We start from the raw sequence: 6,796 nt of genomic DNA, 5'->3' as shown, positions 1-6,796 counted from the left end.
GATTGTATATCAGTTTGTTTTGTGTTGCTATCACAGAAGACCACAGACTGAGAAATTTATAATGAACAAAAATTTTATCAGTTCCCAATTCTGGAGTCCAAGATCAAGGCAGAGGCATCTGGCAAGAGCCTTCTTGTTGCATCACTGCGTGGTGCAAGGCAGAAGGGCAAAAGAGGCAAACATGGGCCAAACTCACCCTTTGGCAATGGCGTTAATTCCACCCACGAGGGCAGAGTGCTCCTGGTCTGAACACCTCCCACAGGTCACAACTCCCAATACCACCGCAAAAGAAACTAAGTGAAATCTGGAGGGGACAAACATTTGAACCATAGCAGGTGGTCTCCAGCCACCCGTATCCTCTCAATAGAGGCTTGAGCTGCTGCACCTTTGGTGACCCAGAGGCCAGACTCCTGCTGCTGGTGGTCATGGGCCGATGCTGCGGTCCTAGGATCTGAAGCCCATCTTACTTGGGCTTGGGATGCTTGGGCAGCTCACCCTCTGAGCTCTCCCTTGCCCCAATCCCTGTTTCTGTCTGAACTCAGGGTTGGATCCCTTTGTTTTTCAACATCTCTAGGTGCACTGATTCTGAGAAATTGGACAACCTTTACTGGAGGTGTCACTAAAGCCTGATACTGTACTTGTAACTTCTGGGGAGGCCACTGTGCAGCCTCTTTGTCTCAAGTACCTGCTGCCCCAAGCCCTATCTACCTAGAAGATGCAGAGAGCAGCGGCTCTGCTGCTATGGACAGCTCAGCAGGGAGGCCCAGGTAGGCACAGGAGGAGCCTCGGTGTGAGCATCTTGGAGAGTATGCCACGCAGGCGCCAAAGCCTGTACCTCACATGAGAAAAAGTTCTCAAGTTGATGCCCCTGGTATTGCTGTAGAGGAAGGAGACTGCAATTATTAAAATATAGGCTGACTGGGAAAAAAAACCCTGCTCACCAACATTAAATATCACTTTAGTTATGCGTCATTTATAATCAATAGTATATATATATTTTAAAGAGAGAGAATTTTTAAAAATATTTATTTTTCAGTTTTCGGTGGACACATCTTTATTTTATTTTTATGTGGCGCTGAGGATCGAACCCAGCGCTCCGCGCATGCCAGGCGAGCACACTACCACTTGAGCCACATCCCCAGCCCTCAATAGTATATTTTTAAGTGTTTTTAAGTGGTTTATACTTGACTCTACACTAGTCCATTCAACTTTAGTTGCTATTTATTTCTTAGTGAAGTATAATTTACTTATAACATTCCTCTAATACACAGAGCATTTTCAATACCAAAAAAAAAATGTTTCCTCCTGTACCTTTGTCCCTCCTGTCCCTTCCTCAACCCCTAGCCAGAGACAACCACTGATCTGTTTTCTCTCATTATAGTTTTACTTTTTCTAGAACTTCATGTAGTTGCAATCAGACAGAATTTAGTCTTTGTTTCTCATTTTATTAAGTAGAAAGCTTTGGGGACTGTTCATATTATGTGATTTGATACTTCATTCCTTTTTATTGATGAGTAGAAGTCCCATATTATGAATTACCACAATGTATTTCTCCATTTATCAGTTGGTGGACATTTGGGTTTTTTCCAGTTTTGATCATTATGAGTAGTGCTGATATATAAATCATCTTAGTCTTTTTGAATTGTGTAATACTTTGGATCTGGAATGTCCCCAAAGCTCATGTGGTGAAGGCTTGGCTCCCAGTCTGTGTTGCTGTTGGGAATGGTGGACACTCCAGGAGGGTGGGAAGAGGTGGGTCACTGAGGGCATGCCCTAGAGGGGTGTGCGTTGACCCGGAATCCTTCCTCTCCCTCTCTCTGCTTCCTGGCCACCATGAACTGAACAGCTTTGCTCCCACCACAATGCTCTGCCGTACCACAGGTGTAAAAGCAATGGAGGCAGCCAGCTAGAAATGAAAACCTCTGAAGCTGTGAGCTAGAATAAATCTTTCCTCCCTTAAGTTGATTTTCTCAGGTATTTTGTCATAGGAATGGAAAGGTCACTAATACAGATTAATATTACAAAATCCCATAGAAATGGAAGTCCAAGTTCAAGATGCCAGCAGATTCAGTTTCTGGTGAGGGTCTACTTTCTGATTAATCGACGGAAACTTCTTGTTGTGTCCTCATATAATGGAAGGGGACAGAAAGCCCTCTGGGGCCTCTTTCATGAGGGCACCGATCCCATTTATAAGCACTCTAACCCTTGACCTAGTCACCTCCCAAAGGCCCCACCTCCTAATACCACCTCCTGGGGGTTGAGTTCCAATTTATGAATTTCCAGGGAACCTAAACATTCAGAAGAGGCCCTTTCCTCATGACCTCCCAGAGTTCATGTCCTTCTCACGTGTAAAATACATTCATCTTGGGCTGGGCTGTGGCTCAGTGGTACAGCACTTGCCCAGCATGCATGAGGCACTGGGTTCAATCCCCAGCACCACATAAAAAAACTAAATAAACAAAGGTATTGTGTCCATCTACAAAAAAAAAAAAAAATTAAAAAAAATACATTCATCTCATCTTTATAGCCCCCCGAATCTTGAATTATTCCAGCATCATTTCAAAAGTCTAAGTTCAGAGTCTTGCCTAAATATCCCCCAAGAAAGCTATGGATCAGACTCAAGGTACAATTCCTTTTGAGGTAAATTGCTCTTTACCTGTGAACCTGTGAAATCAAACATTTCCCACTACAATGGGGGGACAGGTACCAGACCCACCTTTCCAGTTCCGTGGAGAGAAATTGGGAAGGAGAGGGATAACAGGCTTCGAGCAAGTCTGAAGCTTCGAGGCTCAGGAATGTTCTTTGATTTGAGACTCTGCTCTCCAGGCCCACTGGGGTAGAGGTCCTACCTCTGCAGCTCCTCTGGGCAGGGCCGGGTCCCCAAGGCTCTGCAAAGCCTGACTCCACAAAGCCGCCCAGTCCCCAGGGCAGCTCTCAGGAGCTGGAGTCGCCTGCCCGCGGCTCGCCTGGTACTGGAGCTGCTCATCGGGGCTTCTAGCGTTCTGAGGTAGCAGGAGCAGCCTGGCCCTCACAGCTCCCAGGGCACTGCCCTAGCAGGGACTCTGCTGGATCTGTCTTCACAGTGGCCCTCTGCCGGAGCACACCTGAGGCCCTGGGAGGTGGCACCTTTGGAAATTTGGACAAAGCAGCCCATGTGTGCTCTGATTGAGATGGCCCTGTGCTGAGGCCACTAAGGCTTGCTGCCTTTGCCTTCTGGAGGAGGGGCCACGGCAGCCATGGCACCCTGGGCCAGCCCACTGGGCGGGAATGCAGGGAGTGGAGCCTTGAAAGGATTCTGCCCATGAAGGTGCTTGCAGTGTGAGCCTGTGATGGGGGCAGACCCACTGATCTTCAAGTGGCAGCGGGACGGTGGTGAGAGAGGCTGTCTCTCTCTCTCTGGTCCCTCTCGTATGGTTCCACTAGTCCTGCTCATGAGGGCTCACCCTTAAGACCTGCCGAAGGCCCCACCAAAGTGTTGCCTTGGGGGTTAGGAGTTCAAAGTATGAGTTCTGAGGGCCACAGGCATTCAGGGCACAGGTGCACTCATGTACGCATCTTAACGTGAACTGTGTCTTCATTTCTGTTGGGTAAATATGGGCTGGAGTTCCTCACGCATGTGCAATGTGTGTGCAGCTGCACAGGGTCCACGCTCGGGAAGGCCCCGTACTTGGTTTAATATTGCTGTCCTAAAATGCTTCATGATTTTGAAAAGGAATCCCACCTCCTCCTATTATGCTAGGCACACAAGTTATCTAATCAACCCTAGGAACAGGATAGTTGGGGAGGAAGCTACGTGTTTGTTTAACCCCGTGAGATGCTTGCAGACTCTTTTCCAAAGTGGCTGTGCCATTTTTCATCCCCACAAGCAATGTACAAGGATTTCCAGCTGTTCTCCATCCTCATCGGTTTCTCTCTCCTCCTACCCTGGGTATCTCTTCAGACTTAAAACTAGAGGAAGGATGAGTCTGTGGTGAAGGTCCTCATGCCTATCCATGAACAACCCTCCCTGTCCCCTGCCCTTCCCCATCTCTTTTGGATTTTGGCTTCCAGGTGTTAATGAAACTAAATTACCCGTTAGGTATAAGAATAGCAAATGTGTGGGATCATGAAGTTACACAGACATGGTCTCCTTTTCGTTCTCAAGTGATCTGGCCATGTTGTCTGCTATCAGTTGGTTGAATGGTTGTTAAGTTGGGAATTTAGGCAAATGTTTTCCAAGCTAACAGAATGAGAGATGTCAACTACTTTTTATCCAGAAGCAATAGCAATTCTTAAAGAAAAAAAAAAAAAGAAGTGATTTGAATTCTCCAAGAAGATGTATATTTACTATAAAGACTATTTTTCTTTTAACTTAAAAGAAACACGGAGTTGGAGCAACAGCCTCACTTCAAGTATACAGTCATCAGCAATGTGGCCAGCAGCAAACTGTGTTTCCTATATTCTTTGTGGTGGATCATATTCATTAGAACACAGACTTCATGAAATCCAGATATTTCTCATATAATTCTTTGCCCTTATTCTAGAGCAAGTCTGCTATCTTGCTCTAGAAGGAAATTAAATTAATCTCCCAGACTATGCCCTTCAAAAAACCACATTTGTACCAGGCATAGTGACACCCACATGTAATCCAGCAACTCAGGAGGCCGAGGCAGGAGGATCTTGAATTTGAATCCAGCCTCAGCAACTTAGCAAGACTCTGACTCAAAACAAAAATCAAAGGGCTGAGGGATGTAGCTCAGTGGTAGAGCAACCTGGTATTACAAACAAAACAAAAGAAAAAGCCCCACATTTTCTGTGCTTAAACTGTGATTTTGTAAACATTTTCATCAAGCAATCAAAATACAATTTATAAGATGAGCCATTTCCTTATGATGTATGATAACTACTATGTTTTCCATGATTTATTAAAATTCCATAATGGAATGTTTCCATTTCTTAAGGGTCCTGGTAAATTCAGTGTTTGGGCTTGCACTGTTGGACAGACTCATTCTAAGTGGAGGAAGTTGTCATAAAATAACAATGAATAAATTTCAATAAAATACGTAGACCTGCATAAAGAAAATGCCCAAATCTACTGATGCTAGAAGAAGAAGACTTAAATAAGCAGAGAAACATAACATTCCTGGTAGACATAACATAATTGTCTGCAGCCATTTATGTTCTCCAGTTTATGACATAGATATAAAATAATTCCAGTCAAAACCCCGAAGGATTTTTTTTTTGGGGGGGGGAAGTCAACAAACTCATTCAAAGTCTATCAACAAGAGTGAACAGGGAATGGGTTGGGTTGTACTGAGGATTGAAATGGAGAATATTATTTTATATACACTTACGAATATGTCAAAATCAGCCTCGCTATAATGTGTAACTACAATACACTCCAAAAGAAAGAAAGAAAAACAAAGGAATAAACCGGGAAGAACCAAAACAATTCAACAAGGGAATGCTTACCTCATTAGAGGTGGGACATTTTATGAAAAGAACTTGGTTTCTTTTGGGAACTTCCTATTTTTCGTCCATCCTCCCACCTGGAGTTTGGTAACGACAGTGATCCCTGGGCTTCAGTGTGGGCAACAGGTGTGCTGGCTTTCACTCTGAACATCTCAACCACACCTGGCTTCTTGTTCCGCTGGGATTTTTTCCCACAAGGATAAGGCTCATTCCAATGCTATTCTTTGTGTAGGTATGTTCCATCCTTTCGCAAAATTCCTACTGATGCCCTGAAACTAGCATGTAGCTTTTCGTATTCATAGAGGGGCTCAGAATCTTTCCATAATGTTAGCATGTTCAGATCGGTTCCAAGAGCAGATGGGTACTGAGAGCCTTTAAATGACAGAAAAATAAGTGTATTATTGATACCTAGAGTAACAGATTCAGTGAATCACTGGAACTCCTTCGTAATGTCTGGCTTCTCATTTTCATATTAACTGGAATGAGTTTCTTCTAAAATACAATAAGATGGAAGATGGGAGGGAAAATTGATGGGTTGATGGAAAAGGAAACAATTCCCACCCCCAAGACTTAGGTAGCCTTTTAATGGAAAGTTCCAGCTGGTGAATGACGGTGGTACCCTCAGGGTGAGTGACGGGAATTTCCGCCCCGCTGGAAGGCTCTACATCTTCCAGCTCCACACCCTCAGTGGCCCTTGGCCTCCTCACATGTCACTCCCAGTGCTGTTCGGGTCCAGGGCTCAGCACTCCCATCAGAAGATGAGGAGTGACAGCCAGCCTGGACAAAGATGATGCAGCACTGTGGCTTCAGCGGTAGGATGTCCCTGCAGCCAACACTTTTGGGGGGTGGGGAACACTTATTTTTAGAAGTATCCATAATCCTTTTTGACCCCAGATCTGCACCCTCTTTGTGCCTCCCACGCTTCCCACTTCAACCTCATTTCTAGGCTGGCTCTTCCTGCCAGGTTCTCTGGATATGCCTAGGTAACACAGGAACGCCCACTTATTCCTTGATGTTTATTTAACCCATCTCCTCTGAGCACGAGCATCATCGTATCAGGTTGGTGGTCCCCTTGCCTCCTTTCCCATAGCATTGACTCGAGTGGTTCCAAATTTACGTCTTCTGCCCTGTTCTCCTGCGGCGTTTCAGACCTACCCATCCTGCCGCCTGCAGATGGTCAATACCATCCCATAGGGGTGCCGACAGTAACGCTTTCCAAACCAAGCTACTTCTGTTCCTGGTGCCTCGGCTGTTTCCCCCTCAGTGAAAGGCACTGGGTGAATTTCAGTGAAACCATCGAACCCTCCACCCCAGGTTTAGAGACCAGGAATTTGGGAATCATCTT

This window comes from Urocitellus parryii, chromosome 14, assembly GCF_045843805.1.
Source record: "Urocitellus parryii isolate mUroPar1 chromosome 14, mUroPar1.hap1, whole genome shotgun sequence".
Lineage (NCBI taxonomy): Eukaryota > Metazoa > Chordata > Mammalia > Rodentia > Sciuridae > Urocitellus > Urocitellus parryii.
The sequence above is the reverse complement of the archived record's forward strand: the minus strand, read 5'-3'. Positions refer to the sequence as shown.